Source organism: Grus americana, chromosome 11 (genome assembly GCF_028858705.1).
Source record: "Grus americana isolate bGruAme1 chromosome 11, bGruAme1.mat, whole genome shotgun sequence".
Classification (NCBI taxonomy): Eukaryota; Metazoa; Chordata; class Aves; order Gruiformes; family Gruidae; genus Grus; species Grus americana.
This window is the reverse complement of record NC_072862.1, coordinates 5,392,501-5,409,019: the sequence shown is the minus strand read 5'-3', so window position 1 is coordinate 5,409,019 and position 16,519 is coordinate 5,392,501. Positions and strand designations below refer to the sequence as shown.

The 16,519-nt window shown below is 44.4% G+C and overlaps 1 protein-coding gene across 23 annotated transcripts in view; it reads right to left on the bottom strand.

Moving 5' to 3' along the window:
- Positions 1 to 16,519, bottom strand: part of FOXP1 (forkhead box P1) — a 389,835-nt gene that overhangs the window by 169,257 nt on the left and 204,059 nt on the right. For 7 of the 23 annotated variants that reach the window (XM_054837693.1, XM_054837684.1, XM_054837707.1 and 4 more), the window contains exons 1-2: positions 9,761 to 9,818; positions 9,520 to 9,642 (exon numbers count right to left, since the gene is read on the bottom strand). The exons of 7 other annotated variants lie outside the window; for them this stretch is intronic. The gene's annotated coding sequence lies outside the window, so the exon portion shown is untranslated. 9 more of the 23 variants (XM_054837691.1, XM_054837694.1, XM_054837698.1 and 6 more) reach the window with 6 other exon arrangements.

Here is a 16,519-nt window from a genome sequence, read left to right as displayed (position 1 = left end):
CTCCGCGCTAACTCACCACGTGCACGTGCGAGCCAAACGCCTCTGTGCAGGGTGGGTCACCTTGAAAGTAAGATGCTTTATATTTAAGGGAGAACCTGTTTGACTTCAGTAACTACCCTGAATCAAAAGGAAGAAGAAAAATCCCTTCCCTTCCAACGAATAAGGGAAAATATCAATCCGAAAGGGCGAGAGAAAGCAATGCGTTTCAACGGAAAAGTACCGAGGGAAAACCCTGTCCCTGGGAACCCACACATGAGTGATGAGGAGCACGAAGGCACGGTACCGGCTGCACCCAGCAATTCCTCTTTCCAGCGCCGGCTCCCCGGGTGTCTGCCGGCCCCAGGTGACATTCAGCATCAGGCCCCCCACGCCACCCGGCACCGCGCGTGGAGGTACGCTGCAGCCCAACACCCGACAGCCCAACGCACCAACGCCACACCTCTCATTCGTTCGGTAGCTTCAGACGGTCATAACGATGATCCATACAGCTGATAATCAAATTGTCCTAACTGAGAAGCAGCTGACTAACGAGGGCTTTGTCACCACCACGCTCCAGCATTAGCACTCCTCACCAATTCACGGCCAAGGCGGGTGAACCACTCGTTAGCCGGACCCCACTCCAATCATGACGGGATCTATTCACAGTGACAGGCCGCCCAAGCACATGGACGGTGCTAGGACAGATTCAAATGTTCTGATTACATTTAAATAAATTTCAGCTGGTCTATGGAAATTTCTTTCAATCTGTTTTGTGAAATCTTCAAATTATGCAAGGGGACAAAAGGGCTTGGGGGCTCATTACAAAGCTTCTGTCAACTCCATTGTAAAAGCTCCACAGATCTAAACTATCCTACAGCCTTCCCAACACCACTGGCAAATGCTTTTGGGTTCTAACATCATCCCGCTCTGATACAGACCGAGCATGGTGTGGTTTTCATTTTCGGCACTGTAAGGAAAGCCCACAAGCATGATAAGGTCTAAGTAAGTGTTTACACCTAACAAGGCTGGATTACACACCGGGCAGAGACTAGTTGCTTCCGAAGAAGAGAGAGGAGTGAGATTCCCCAGACAGCTCACAAGTTACTCAAAGGTGTACCATGCAACTTTTGTATGCTACACTACTAAAAAGGACACATCTCTCTTAACCAGAGATAATCAAAAAGAAAGAACTGATGTCATTGCTTTCTGCTTCCATCCAAATTTCGGATCAAGCCTCAACTGGAGAAAATGGAGCATCACATTATTTACCTCAGCAGAAGATCTGGACAAGGATGACCACCACATAAAATCAGCTTAGCAGGTTCTACCTAGAGAATTATGTCTTTGATCGTTTTGATGCACATGGTTGGTGGCACATCACCACCACATAGACCACATGCAACAGAGGGAGGACACACTGAAGAACTGGTGGAAGGTGCCTCCAGCAGATACCACAGTGGAAAGAGATGTCAAAACCAACATGCCCTAGCAGTAAAGACAGACATTTCATTGTCCCACACTCCTGATGCAACAAATTGACTGGAGGCAGGAACCTGGATAAACTACTAAGGAGGGTCAGAGAAAGCACCGACCAAAGCTCTGGGATGCCTCTGACAGCGGCATGAAGAATGTGCACCACTGAGAAGCAGATCTATCACTGCCGGATCACGATTTGTTGGCTTGTCCTTCTGAGCGAAATATATCCAGGACACAGAAAATAATTCACAAGCAAACTGGTCAAGAAATTATTTATTCTCTCTAGGATTGCAAAACGCTCCTGGAAAGCAACAACAGCAGAAATTGCTACAATTTTTCCAACCTATAGGACTGAGAAAAAGATGGATTATTTATAGGTTTTGGTCGCAAAAAGATCATAGTTCTTGAGAACCTTTTCCACGACAAATTTCAGGCTCCATTTTACCTTTCAAAGTACCCCAGCCAGTTACCACCTGAGCTGCACAGGGCTGGCCCCTCCGCTGGCCGTGCCCACCCTACGTATCGGACCCAGCAGAATTGGCAGCAGCTATCAAGGAAACGGAGCTGCAAATGGAGTTTGCAAAGAGAACGTCCAAAAGAGTAAAAAGAAAATTGTGATGTTTGGACTTTCAAAAAAATATTTTAAAAGCAGAAGTCAACATTTTGAGCAAATTTTCTTTAAAAACACCCATTCACGGACAGTCAACGTCAATATAACTTCAGCTGAAGACCAATACAGAACGAATCCACTTTGCTAAAACACCTCCAACAGACAACAGGATTTTCAAGGGAGAAAAAGATGAAACTGTTTATTTCTTCATTGTAGTCAAATGTGAGTTGACATAAATAATCACAGTTTGGTTTGATCATCAAGCGTCATGTCATGAAAATCAACCTGCAAGAGCTTTCTGCAAGAATGATTATTATTTGTCTTTTTGAGCACACCTAAATGAGCTGAGGTGATAGTACAGCGAGGATGGCTGAGATAATTGTCTCTCTCAGCATAGAGTAGCGGGCCTTACAGAAGCCTATTAGTGAAGTCTGTCACTCAAAATCGTGAAAGAAAAAAGCAAAGCAAGGTTGACTTTATGCAACATGATTATGTTTCGTGGGAACTGAACTGAAGCTTCAGGTCTAGTACCACAAACTGTGATTCTGGTCTGAATACAACCCCAAGTAACCAAAATAGTGCTGAAGAAGCTGTTATGCACAACGATTTATTACAGGAAATACAGTACTCCACAAAAGCTTCCATGACATGCAAGATACCATGTTCTGACTTAAGATGTTTAATGGCAATAGAGCACATCCATCTCATGTGTTCTACAAAGCAGAATGACTCTCTCATCAATTCTATAAAGGAAAATGTATTTTTACAGCTTAAAATAGATGGGTTCTTCCAAGTATAAGTATCTTTTCTTTTTTTTCTTAATAAAAATTCACGATATTCACGATAGGAGGGACAGAGAACGACTCTTAAGATTAGTTAAGGTGACACAAGATGTTTTTCCCACATGAAGGGACCAAAGCTAAGCTGCAGTATGAACAACTTCTAAAATTTTATCCTGAAATCAAGCACCACATAATAAAAGAACTGTTCTTATATGACTTAATGTCGGGTTGGCTTAAAAATCTCACAACGGTAATCAATTTCTCAAGCCTCCCATCTTAACCCACGCAAAACCTTTTCTAGCTTTGATGCACAGTCAAATACAAAGCCAAAGCCATACAGTTTGGCTCATCTCCTTGGTGAATATGTCATGTGCAAGGTAACGGAGTAAAATTTCAGTGGAGTGGAATCAAAGCAAGGCGGTCCGTCAACAGGAGGACAACAGCTAATCATCTTCCAGATGACTTGGACAGAGGTAGGGGACAGCTAATTTCCTAAGGGCATGGTCAAAATTGAAAAAACATAGGTTGGATGTGAAGTTTGGCTGAATCAAAATGATCTGAGGACTGCAGTGTCGGTGTTTTGAACTCAAAAGACAGAACCTGAAGAAATCCTAATTTTGAAAATGTTCTGTGCTAATCCATTAAAATAAAAAAAAAAAAAAGTCCATAACATCACAAAGACCAGATGCTGCAGATACACGTTGCTCAGCTCCACTGGACTATTTAGATGAGCAAGGTTAAGCGTGGAGATTAGTAGGCAGGAGGTGGGCGCTGAAGTGTGCAATTTCTGCAATTCTTCTACTAGTATAGTTTCTAAAGACTAAGCAGCATTGTTTAATGTCAGCATGAGGGAGGATTTACTGACTGAAGCACCCGTCAGAATAAGGTAACGCTGCAAGTCTAAAAGAGTGAGGGACTGATACTCGATGTATTTAGATGCCTCACCATACATGGAGGCATCTGGCGAGACATTTTTAAGACTCCTGCATAAGCACCAATCTACATCTTTAAGCATCTCATCACCTTTAAAAAACTATCCCTGGGGTCTTCTGGACCTTAAAATCTTTGTTTTAACATGCTTCCAGACTCAGCCTGGACTACACGTTCAGAATGTAGCCTGCGTGTTTCAAAGCTACTTCCAAAGCTGATGATTTTATTTCAGCTATTAGTACTTGGAGTTGTTTACAAATCTATATACATGCACATAAAGATCACTCAACATTTCCCCTGGAAACAGCGCTAGAGCAAAAATGTTGTCATAATACATCCCTCCTTTGTCACATTTGTGAAAGATTTTAAGCTAACAAAAAGTTCAGTCTGTATGCCAGGGCAGTTAATTAAGGTTGACCAAGTCAGGCAGAAGTAAATTAACTTGGCTGATCAATTATTTATATGAAGCAGAATAAATGCCCTTAAAGAACTTGGCCCAGCCATGAAAGGACATGTAAATTAAACACAACACAGATTTATAAAATATATTTCTACTTTTATAGACAGAAGAGGTAATGGTAAAATCAGTTTTAAGTAAGTGATCAAACGACAAGATCTAGTCCCAAATTCTCCAGCAGGCACGCTATCCGCACACGCATGGTTTATCAGTAAACATTTTACCTGTTTGTTGCAAGCAGTTCCCCAAAGCAAGCTCAGGACTAACTTTAGAGCACTCCTCTGTGTAATTGTAAAAATACCCAAATGACGTTTGGAAGCCTTTCATGACAACGCAACGCTGCAAAGGCAGGATTTTACCTCTTGAAAACAAAACGCACTCCAGAGCGTGACCGGCAAGGCAATACCCAAAGCACAAGCAAAGCTGCTTCTTACCCCCAGCACAGGTACAACAGCAATGCCGAAGCAGCCTGGCACTCCCGGTGCTGCCCGTTATCAGTAACGAGGACCCCGATGGCTTTCCCAGGAGACCACTGCCCAACTCACGGGTGGTCCCTTCTAGTCCCGGTATCTTTGGAGCAAGCGCTCTGCGGGGGAAAGCGCCTCAGGCTCCACATCCCACCACTGCTTCTGAATTTTTCCAGGAACATGCTTCGACGGTCGCCAGCCGATGCTGAAACGCCCATCTCCTCCAGTCCCTAGGTCGGCGAGGCGGCCAGCAGCACCGTCCCGCCATCCATGAGTTCAGTAAAAGAAAAAGGATTCACTAGTGGAAATTAAAAGCCTTGTGTAAGGTAAGGCTTTGATCTACCGTGGGGGAAGGCGTACAGATGTTCAGCTGCTCATTTACTAAATTACACCATGTCACAATTAACTGTGAATCAGCCAGCTTCACATGAGCAGCTCGAGGGCTGCCACCACGCTAAGTACAGAAATAACGCCGGGGAGGGGAGTCCAAACCAGCCAGGTGGACCAGATATCTTCTCTCTGCCTGTGTTTGTGGTTAGCACGACTATTAGAAAGAGCCACCCCAACATACGGCATGATTTAACTCAATCGGATCACGCTGAACTCACCAGCCTTTCTCAACTTACAAACCCCTCCGCTCTCGTCATTGCAGATGGGTGAATACCCGTCATGCTTTTAGAGTTTTCAGTAGCCGTCATTTATCCTGCTGACAGGGTGTATTTTAGGTATAATTATGTACTAACTAACTATAGATCAACTGTCAGTACGTTAGGGTACTTGTTGGATAAAACTTCATGCTTACCCTTTTGAAGGCCACTCGCCTACACGCTACTGGTGGTTGCTGAATTCTGCAAGAGCAAGAGACAGGAGAAGGGGATGCAAAGAGCAATTGAGGGTGATCTTTTAAGAGTCAACCGAAATAGTAAGGAACGGAGCGAGTCAGGCTCCGCTGTCCTGAAAAGCGATGCTGAGTCACGTCTGACAGCGGCGTTTGGAGGAGGAGAGGCAAACCTGGAGCAAGGCAAGGGAGGAACGCGTACGGGATGTGTGAAAAGAGGAAACAAAGAGACAGCGACGAGGTGAAATCCTTTGATATTTCCTCAGCTTAAAGAGGTAATTCAATGCATTAAAACGGATCCTTGAAATTTCAAAGGATGAAACTCGCACAACAAAGATTGTCGAGAGTGCTATTTTCTAGGATTAGAACAAAAACGTATTGGGATTTGCTATATGATCTTACATCGCTGAGCAAGACTGTATACTTGCTGTTATGCAAGCACCATCTTCCAATAGCGAATTTTCATAATTATAACAGAAAGGCGTAAATTTTCTAATGCATGGCAGTTCAAAAAGTAATCAAGAGAATGAGCCTGAGGGCTATTTTAATGTATGCAAAGCTAGTGACCCACAGTAAATGGGAGGTAGGCTTCAATGAATGCAAAGTAATGCACACATACTAAAGACCTGGTCTGATGAGGGACGGCTAAAATTAACACCCAATTAATTTCCGAATTGACAAACAAATGAAACCCATAAATCTACTTTCTCATTAATTTTCTTGTGGTATAATTTAAAGCAGTAATATGAGGGCAAAAACTGAGCATTATCCATCATAAATATCAAAAAAGATAGCACTGTAACACCATAAATTATGCATATTACCTGTTGTTAAAAATGATTAATGTATTATCAACTTTATCGTGCACTGTATATGTCTAGACGTATCTAAAATCTGAAATTTCATTTAGTGCTTAGGAAATAAAGGGTCCAGAAGAAACGGGATTATCGGCAGCGTGTCCTGGGCTTCGCCTCCTGACACAGGCGCAGCCCTGCCGCTCTGCTCTCGGCTGGACTCGTCCCAAGCCCTGGGTCGGCGGAGGTTGAGCGCATCGCAGAGGCGATGTGTGCCGAGCCTCCCCGGGGAAGGGAAGCTAATCACGCTGCTCTCGGAGCATCCCCGAGAAACAGTCCGTGGCACGGCCCCAGCACCTGGCTCACATGGGGCTGCTCCCCTGCCCTGCCCGCCCGACGCCGGGGAAGAGCGAGTTATTGGCGATGCAGAGCCGTGGGGAGGGGAGGGAGGTAAAAAAGGAACAAGGAGGAGAACATGAAGCTGTAACTAAATTCGGTAAGTGAAAAGCCAGTGCTTTCCAAAAGCACTCGAGCACATCACCTTGGCCAACGGGAGAAGGGTGCAGGTTGCCTTACCTCCTCCTCCCTGGGGGTCACGTCAGTGAGAAGCTGAACCTCTACCAGGGTTTATGTCGGCTTGCCACCCTCAAGCCTCCTGAGTAGCAGCTTCACCTACTCCTGTCCAGATGCAGACTGCCACGACTTTTTATTTATTTAACTGTATACAACGACACAACGTCTTTCACTGTTTGCGTGCACGGCTTGCGCTGTCTGGGTTACTTCTTTCCAGCAGCAGCAGCAGCGTGTATCGTTAGGGCCACGGGAACCTGAAATCATTTGGAGGCAGCTCAGTGACTGATGCTCTGCAGGAGCTGAAATTTAAGACAGCTGTGGTGAGGAGAAGGGAAGGAGAGTCGGGAGCCTAATCCCACTTGTGCCACGCTGACTTATTGTGAAATCATGGTCAAACTTAACTTCTTAGAGAATCAGTCACTGCAGTTACCCCTAAGGAAATCTCTTCTGCCGAGGGTGTTGCCGACCACAAACAGAAAGAACAGAGAACAAGCAAATCCAAGGAAAATCAATTGAAACAGACATTAAAAGGTTGCCATTTGCTCTGTTCAAAAGAGCTAGAGCTGGTCCCCATGAAAAGCTAGGACACCAAAACAGACCAAGCCGTGAAGATAACAGCTCTCACTCCTTTCCTTGAGGAAAGACCCAACGCGTTAGGCAGAGACGATGGACAGCTCAACTTCCCCCAAACAAGCTTCTTGCATCCTCCATTTTCCACACACACACAGAAGTTATTCCCAGTCTCACCTTGGATAAACAAACCCCCTCTGCAAAGCCAGCTCTATCTCAATCTATGCTCTCAGCTTGACAGCTATTAAAATCCATATTCAGCATGAAGCTCATGCCATAGCTGCATAAAAGCTCTAGAGCTGGGCCACTTCCAAGCGACTGGCAAATATGATGTAATCATTTACATACCATCATCGGCAGAGTGAGGTTCCTTTCTCTCTCCTGGGGAGAGCTGTCTTTCAGCTGCGAGCTTGACAGAAATCATCCTTACCATCACTGGGATCATCATTTATTTGGAAGGAAAGGAACGGTGGGTGGCAGGGAAAAAAAAAAGCAAACCAAACAAGAAACCATACTTCATTGTACCATACGACTCTGTGACTGCTACCGTACGGACACGAGCACCATCCGCACTAGAGGAAAAACTCCTCCGGAAGAAGGGACGCTTAACCGCAGCACGGTGAGGCGCAGAGCGGCTGCAGAGAGCTGCCTGGGTGCCGGCGTCTCTTGGGAGGTACATACCTGCTCATCCCAGACCGGGTGCAGCAGCGTGCGGGGTTCCCCACGGTTTCGTGTAAAACAGGAACAGAAACTGCAGAGCTGTTCTCACAGCCCAGGACTTATTTGTTTGTATGCACACTGCTCTGAGCTTGCAACATAAACTCTCACAGTCTGGCTCACAGAAAAACAAGACTATTCAATCAAGTAAAAGACCGAAGTTGCATTTAGTAAATATGGTTAGTTTATGCTAGACAACAGCAGCATCGCTACAATAAGATAGTATCAAATCTTGCAAGACGAAGCGCTGGCTGTAGATGAATTAGACTCCCACCCTTCATGCATATCTCCATTAAAGTGTTTCTAAACTCTCTACCAGCCTCCAGAAGTCAAAAACAATCTCAAAGCCAGGTGCAACTTCGCGGTACTTCTGCACAATATAATTTTCACTTCGCTATTTTCACTTAGTTTAATGCAGCAAAGGTTTGATTCATCGCTGTAACACGAATCAATTAATGAGAGGCTTGTCCGCTTACACACTTCAGGTACCTCCCGCTTCCCCTCCAGCCCCGACACTGCTCCAGCAGCCAAAACGCACAATATGTTTGGACCACTGGTGCGAGCTAGCGAATACAATAGATCACATTTTTATGCATATTTTGCGGCTTGCTTTTCCAAGGGATGAAAAGGACAATTATTTAATTTTATCTTTCAAAAGCTTCTTATAAATGTATATTCAAGGTATTTTAACAGATCAATTCACATAGAATGGAACAGACCCCACCTTCTTACAAAAAGAGTTAACATTTCTTTCTCAAGGTCACTCTAACAGGGTTTACTCCCTTTGTGTGCGAAGCCCTAACGATTTACTGTTAGTGCTAACAGGTCCTGCCTGGCATTTGAAATTCAAACCCCATTCAGAAACAACAACAAACAATAATTTTGAAAAACAAAGATAGTGTGAGTGAGTTTTTCTTGCTCATTTGCAAAACAACCCAAAAGCAACAACTACCAGGACGGCGCTCCCTAATTAGAACTCCCAGAAACCAAAGAGCAAACAGCCAGCGTACAGAAATTAGCAGATGTAAACGCAGTTTTCCAGTTATAGAAAGAAGAAAAGCAGCTCTGTCATCTCGCTCGCAGGAGGAGGAGCGATTGAGCACGTTTTTAAATTTGGTATTTTCTCTCCATTCAAACAGCCCTGCTTCTAAACCAGAATTTTTTTTCTCAGATCCCCTCGGAAACAAAAGTGAAAGCTTTGCCTTTTCCAGCTCCATCGAGGGCACACGCATCAATTAAAATCCGACATGAGAAAAGAGGGAAACCGCAAAGCCCCCCGACCAAACGCTGACACAGGATGCAAGGCTGTACTTTCAGGGTGATTACCTGGTTCATAGCCCTATACCTTTGTCCTAGACCTTCTAACTCCTTGTTTGCTCCATGCAGGATTTTCTAGCCATCGGCCGTCTACCACTGCGCTAGTCGTCTTGCAGGAGTGCTCTCTCCCTTCTGAAAAAAGCAAACAACTGGATAGATATCATTACACTAAGGAAATCTCTTGGAAAAACCAAACAACTTGCTAATCTTTCTAGCCCCTTCACCCAAGTTAAAGATAAGCAAAGCAAACCAAAGTGAGTTTCAGCCACATTCCAGGGACAAGCTCCCCTTTTTCTCCTTTATCAAAATCCCAGCATTTAAAGGTTTTTTTTCCAGACCTTGCAGGATAAACTGCTGCTCACACCCGCAAACAAAGCAATATTTGTTTAATAACTGATTGCTGCCATGGGTACAGTAAACAAGGGGCCCAGCATTTGTGTTTATGAACAAACACATCATCTTGCAAGAGCAATTTAACATTAACCAGGTGGAATAATCAACAGATTTCATAGGTGACACTCGGGGCAGGACTAATGTAAACAGAGCAGGGAGGAGAAAGGGGCCACTCTTAGGGAATCAAGGTTGAGGCAAATGCATTACACAGTAAACAGCTGGGAAGAACTCAAGACAAACAAATAGTCATTCTTCTGACATTTCGAGAAGCAGAAAGGTTGTACGTTACATACATCAGCTGCTGACCACCATGAAATCAAACCAGTTGGGGACCAGGCCTTCTTGTTTACACAGTGCCATGTTTGCTTATAAACAACAATTTGCTGTTACCAACCTCGCATTACTCATTGCATAAACGAGCAGATCAAGTGAAATCCTGTTAACTCTTCTGTGGATTGAGGGGGGTTTTTTCCTGCCCTTCAACAACAACAAACAAAAAGCCTTTGCAGCCTTGCTGTGCAACCTCAAGACAACGGGCAGCACGGGAAAACACAGAGCTGCGCATCTGTTCCAATAAAGGGTAAAGAAAGGAGTTGAAAACGCTTGAAAGTGTTTTACAAAACAAGATTTACCAGCCAAACCACTGATGTAAAAGATCTATTGACATTTTTTTAAAAAAAATCAGCAACTGCAAAAAGTGGGATGAAAAATTTTCCTTTCTCCCCAGAACGTGCAAGTAAAACGATGGCTTTCTGCACAACTTCATCTGCCCAGCACGACCGTGCACACGTGTGATTTCACACACACACCCCCATGCCCACACCAGCTCCCTGCCCAAGAGCTATGGCTCTCTGTAGGCAGCGACACACGAGGCTGAAGCGGCAAGGCGTGGTTCAGCCCTCTTCCTCCTCCTTTCTCTCTCCCATCCTCAACCCTCGTGCTTCTGCCTCCCATCACCACTCTCCGATCTCTGCAGATCTCCCCAGCTCCTTTTTGTTAACCCAAGCAGGGCCAGAAGCCCCTCTGAGGTCGTCTTCTCACAGCTGAAACCTCCGGCCCCCAACTGCTACCCACCCGATGTCCATCTCTGGGCCCCGAGGCACTGTGACATTAGTCCTCCAGGTGCTCAAGACACCAAAGTCCCCTGGGTTTCCCACATTCCTTTCCCGTCTCTCATCCCCATAACGCTCAAGAAGTTGTCCATTGCAACGCTGCTCCAGGGAGTGAACATGGCTTCGGGAAGGATCTGAAGCACAGGGAGAGAAGATGGATGGTCCTATCGGTAGGGGTTAATCCAGGGCTCCGGGTTACATTCCTGCCCCGACACAATCCCTGTGTGTGACCTCCAGAAAGCTCTTCATCCCTCTCCTACGAAAAATAAGCCCTTGAAGATATTGTACTAGTTAGATCGGGGTAGAGGATGTAGTTGTGGTCTATACCATGGGTCCGTTATTCCCCCAGCTGCACCGTGGCCCCTGCCTGGTTCACCACTACCTCCTGATGAGCACCAGCACCACCACCAAACACGGAGTGAAATCATCCCAGTTTTGAATACCCAAAGTGTCCAAGGCCAGAGCTGGCCCTGGGACTAATCTCCTCTCCCTTGCCATTTCATGTGCAAACAGCGCGGTGGCCAGAAGCCTCCCCCCTCATCATTTTTTCACAAGTTTTAGAATATTTGGTACTTTTCTTCACAGCACAATCCTAGACATCCACAGCTGGCCAAGAACCTCCGTTTTCTCTCTCAGAAAATATTTAGCCTTTTGTTGTAGTACCCAAAAAAAAAAAAAAAAAGGTTCAAACCCCTGAAATCAGTACAACCTACTAATAAGGCAGGTATTTAAATAAAACCCAAATGCAGTATTGTTCAGGCAACCTCGTATTTTTTCATACATCAGGTTGACAGCATAATAGCTGGCAGGATGAAAGGTGCGACTCGAGGACGGGGTTGGCGTCCGCACACCAGGAAAACAGAAGTGCTGCCCCATTTCCTGTGCTTCAGCAGAATATTTCTGATGTCTGGGGCTGCCGAGGACTTAACTCTGAATTAATGATTACACACAATACCCTCCTTTCTCCCCTCCCTGCAGGAAAGCGAGGGCCAGCCTCACCGAACGACTGTGGGCAGGCAGGCACGGGTCACGGGGGATTTAGATATTTCACAGTGGCTTCAAAAAATTTAGACACCGCAACCTGAAGGCTTCTGAAAACATCAAGCTTCACATAAAAGTCCTGATATTTCCCTACTCGAGACAACCGCTCTCACCTCAGCCGTGCTGCCTGTTCCATGGCTCCTTTTCCAGCACGTAAAATCACAGTTTATTCAGTACAAAGTAACTACGGTATGATAAAAACTATAAGCATATCATTCAAATGCTTTATTGGTCAAATAGATGGATGCTTTTATTAGTCCAACCTTTTTTGTAATGGAGTGCCACTGATGACCCAGTGTTAGCCTCATTCCCTGCTATTAATCACACTTCTAAGAGCTCATTTTGCTTTAAAATCTTAAGAAATTGCTATAATTTAAAGACATGGTGTCTACATAATGGGAAATGCTTCACAGATTGTATCATTCCATATAACACAGAATTTTTATGGCAATGCTGACCACGATACCAAGGTATTACAAAACTTGAATAAAATATTTTATGAAGAAAATCTAAATGTAAACTTACTTTTGCATTTGTGGTTTTCCACATCCATAATGTTTTAATCATAGCCTTTTGGGAGTTGCAGTTTTCAACTGCTTGTGGCTTACATAGATCAACACTACAAAAACACTCCCCGAACAAATATAAACAGAACAAAAGAAAATTAAATGAAAATTAAATAAAATAAAAGGATGAACCATGAAATAAAGACTCATCAAGCTATATTTTAACAATTTTAACACAAGGGATTTATCCTTTCATTGACTGTATTATATCTTTCTTTTCTGCACGGGGAAAACAGATGATGTTTACCGTGAAAAACTTTTACGACAAAGTGGAAGCATCTTACGAATTTACCTACGCTGAGAATTAAATTAATATAATGATGGTCTTAACCTATATTATTAAAATGTACTTTGCAAAATGTTTTGACAATGTTGACTGCTGCAGGAGGGAAAACACATTTAAGACAATTTCAGCCAAATGCAAAGCAAAAGCCTTCCATTTTTCAAATGTAAAATAAAAAGCATCTTTAAACATCTTCTTATGAAAGAAAATGCAGTGCAATTATGTTATATGGCAAGTACAAAAGCATGTTCTTTTCTTCAGTTCTCTAACAAGATATTAGTACCTCCTGGCCTTAGGAGTTCCACGTGTAAATCACATCATATTCAGAATGTCTGAATTAATTATAATAGGAGCTGGAGAGAAATGTTAACTTTCCAGGTTGTTGCTAAGGATTAGCCCTTGTTTACAATTCTGTATTTATAGAACAAGAAAAATTTGTCAAATGAAGGGCAAAGAGGAATGCAGGAACACAAAGTTAGCTTTGACTTCAAAACAAATCAGATCTTGCAACCATTCCCTGAAAAGAAAACCACAGTTTTTAATGTGAAGATGCAAATGAGTCTCAGAATATAAAAATGTTTTATAATTCTGTGCATTCAACACTACTAGATGTTATTTAAAGAATTTATGTTAACATTTCTCATCCTCACACAGCAAGTCCAAGATGCTGCGAACAGCATCTATTTAAAATGGATCGCGTTTCTCTGGGGCACTGGGTAGCCGAGGAGGCTGAAGGAGAAGGCAGCAGTGGGTTTGGCCCCCAGGCACCAGATTCGTAGGGGTTCATGGAACTCCAAAGGGGTTCAAGGCAGCGTGCTAGGAGGAACAAACCCCTTGCCTTCAACAGGCTTAACGCTGGCTATATTGGAGGGCTGCATCTCCATCCAGAGGGCAAGCCACGAATCTCAAAACCATTGGAAAAGGCTCCCCCAAAGGCGACGTGAACAAGCCACCTTTTAAGAAGGGCACTCGGGAACCCAAGAAATGTCCACCATGCAAAACACGGCATTTCTGGAGAGCGGACAGCTCAGGGCTCAAAGTCCATGGGAAGGGTCCCAAGGAGCAGAGTGCCAAAGCTTTGCAGGGATTTGCAGGTCTCGGGCACGTTGGCAAAACTGGCCGGGGAAGTTTATACTGCTCTCGTCACTATTCTGAGGATAAAGAAAGCACTTCGGCCTCCAGCACTTTCATTTCTTTTTTGCAAACAAAGGCACACCCACTACAATTAAGTTGCAAAACCGTTTTCATTAGGACTCCTTGTTTTCACACACTTAAAGCCTTCTAAGACCTGCAGTCCCTCTCATGCTCCCAGCAGTGTGTGCTTGTGAGTGGAAAACTAAGCAAGGGCTCTTTAGTGGTTTCAGTTTATGGAGAAGCAAATGGAAAAATGCTTTTTCCAGTTAAAAAAAAATAAAAATGTAACCACCAACTTCTGAACAGGGTGACTTGCAAAAATGCTGAGCACCCACAACTGAGAGCATCTAACCCCCCCCAAGAATCAGGCCCAGAACACAATAAGAAAAATGCACTTAGCTAAGCTTTTGTGGAAATATATGGTGTCTCCTTGCCTTGCCCTGTCCAAGGGCTCTGGCTATCAGATTACAGCTAGGACAGCACGATGCAGAAGAGAAACCATACATGTGCCTCTGAAAATTTGTGTACAAGCTAACACACACACACACACACACAAGTACCCAATATATCAGTTTAGCATCAGCCAGAACAGAAGAATTGGGACAGAAGAGGTAATTTTCTCCCCAGTTTTGTCTTGATGTTTTCTTTCCCAGGAACAGCTCTAGTCTGGGTTCAGAGTAAGGATCCCACTCCACCACATTTCTGTGCAGGAGACATGTTACTGCACGAGTTCCTCAACAGCCACATGCTCAACAGTGACACACATGGATCCCGAGCACCCAAAAATACAGTTGGTCCTCAGCGCAGTGGCCCAATAGAGGGGAAAAAAAAAAGTGTGAATTTTTTCCACCTCAAAATTTCATCCTGTGCCTGAGAAAACTCCCTAAAAAAGCTCTGTCGAAACCGATTTGTTTCTACTCACCAAAAAAAGCACATATGCCTACTTTTGAGTCAGGATGCAGGAAGCCAAACTCTTAATCCCTCTTCTGCATTCACCCATGGCTGAAGAGCAATGCCCATCTCTGCGCCACCATCAGAGACAGCCGGGAGAGGCAACAGCAGGGGGGAGCAACTGGACACCAAACAAAGCCTCTCCGGCTTGCCTCGGCCAACAGCAGCGGGCAATCACGAGCACTCCTGTGGTTGCCCGTACCTTTTCCATGCATGATGCCAACGCGACAGAGAGCCTCGCAATAAACAGCGCCGCGGCCCCACGACCTCTCCAAAACAAGCGGTTTGGCCTTGGACTGGAAGGGTCCGTCACGGCCAAACTCGGCAGAGGTTGCTCCGCGCTTCTGGAAACGGCCTTTCTGGTGCTGAATCCCCAAGCGGCACGCAGGGCCGTTTACAACCAGCGATGTGTGTTTAACGTTCAAAATCTGCGCTGAAGACGGTATTTGAACATCTCCAGCCACACGCAGGTGCGTGGTCACACAGATGTGCTGGCTCCCGAACGCTGCAGAGCTAACACATGTGGCTTCCTGCTCCACGGGCTTGTGAAAGAGAAGGATACACTCTATTTACACTCTGTTCAAGGCAAGACTATTCGATGTCAGGATGTGCCATAAGGGGGTAATTTGCACCCTAAACCGGATTGTACGGTACTGCAGTCACAGACTGTGTGATCTCTTCCTTTGGATTAAAACTGTTTGCACAAGTCAAAGCGGAACAAGGAGAGTAACAAAACATACAGTGTATTTTGTTCTACACTGCAGCCGCATATTTCAACTGCCTCAGCCGAATTCTTAGAGTAAACACAGCTTTAAAAGAAAATAGCTAGAATAAAGGGCTTCTGGAAAGTTCCTACTGATTATGCATGCAAGAATTCTGCTACTGCTTCCTCCCATCATCTGAAAAACAAACCAAACACCCAACTTCCACAACTATCTACAAAAGTGCTATTTTTCTGAAATGTGTTACAATACTATCTGAGGTCTGCGAGTTGTAATGAATGCATCTTGTTTTGTAAAATACACAGAGGAGCTCAATTAAATGAACAACTGTAAAGGAAATAGAGCTGATAAAGGAATTAATGCTCCGTGTGCCAGATCATAACATAACATCTAGGATAACAAAACCATGTCAAACATGCAACCGCTGAAGACTTAAAAAAATGAAATTAAAAAGTTAAATCCTAAAAAATTTTAGGCATGTAAAATTAAGATCTGCAAAACTTATTTTACAGAATTGAGAGGGGAGCATGGGCAGCAGCAAAGGGATCTCTTGTAGCTGTTGCTTCAAGACCTATTAAACACACAGAAAGACAGAACGTTTTACAAATGATCACCTGCTCCGCCGATGACCCACTCCCTTCTCAGTGCCCAACCTGTATTTTTCCAAAAACCAAGCTAACCCCATTCCCCATCCGCCAAAGCATGACTGAGTTTGTATCTACGACTCTTTTTTTTTTTTTTTCTTCTGTTCCCTGCCGTTTTCCTGCGCCTCTCGGGCTGCCCACACGCTGGAAGGGAGCTGCCAGC